Here is a 760-nt window from a genome sequence, read left to right on the forward strand (position 1 = left end):
GTGTCTGGAAATCACTTCATGCTCAGGATGCTCTGAGGTATTTGGTGCTAGTACACTCCAGAATTAAACTGTATCTCACCTTCATCATATTCCTAATACCTATTAGTAAAAGTTCATGGAATATTTCCAGGTGCTCAGGAAAGGGGAGCCTAGTTGCTACACTGTAGTAATTTTCATTCCTAAGTCCATTCCCACTTAACAGGCAGCCACTGATCCACCATCCACTCCATTCATTCATTCATTCATTCATTCATTATTTCATATTTAATGTGTTATAGGCCTGTTCTAAGTGACAAGGATATCAAGATTAAAAGACAAACATCTCGAGGTATGGGGATGGTAATTGAAGAAGAGGCAGGGCTGGTGAAAGGATTTAATATTCTTAAAGATGGGAAAAATTTGAGATGTTTGTCAGCTGAGTAAAAGCAATGAAGAGAAGGTATTGCGAAAGCAAGCTCAAGAAGAGGTAGGAAAAGGTGGAATTTTTTGACATCAAGAAGAGAAATGACGTCCAGCTATTCATAGGTAGAAACAAAGACACTTGCAGGAGTTCACAGTGAGTGGCTGCCATTTTCTCTGTGAAAAGGGACACAGTGTCACTTTCTGGAAGTTAGTGTGGAGTTTGAGGGGCACCTTGAAGTTTGGAACAGCTCCCTAGTGAATGAGTAGGGGCCAGGAAGGAGATGGCTGCATATCATGGTGGGCCAAATGGTAATAGGAACTGGGAATTTCTAATAAGGCCAATTAATGTAGTTTTTTT

General features: G+C 40.4%; 1 protein-coding gene across 2 annotated transcripts in view; it reads left to right on the forward strand.

Moving 5' to 3' along the window:
• The window catches only part of ANO6 (anoctamin 6), a 176,852-nt gene that overhangs the window by 134,551 nt on the left and 41,541 nt on the right, over positions 1-760 (forward strand). The window lies entirely within an intron of this gene.

Source organism: Pteropus vampyrus, unplaced genomic scaffold (assembly GCF_000151845.1).
Source record: "Pteropus vampyrus isolate Shadow unplaced genomic scaffold, Pvam_2.0 Scaffold140, whole genome shotgun sequence".
In the NCBI taxonomy this organism is placed as follows: Eukaryota; Metazoa; Chordata; class Mammalia; order Chiroptera; family Pteropodidae; genus Pteropus; species Pteropus vampyrus.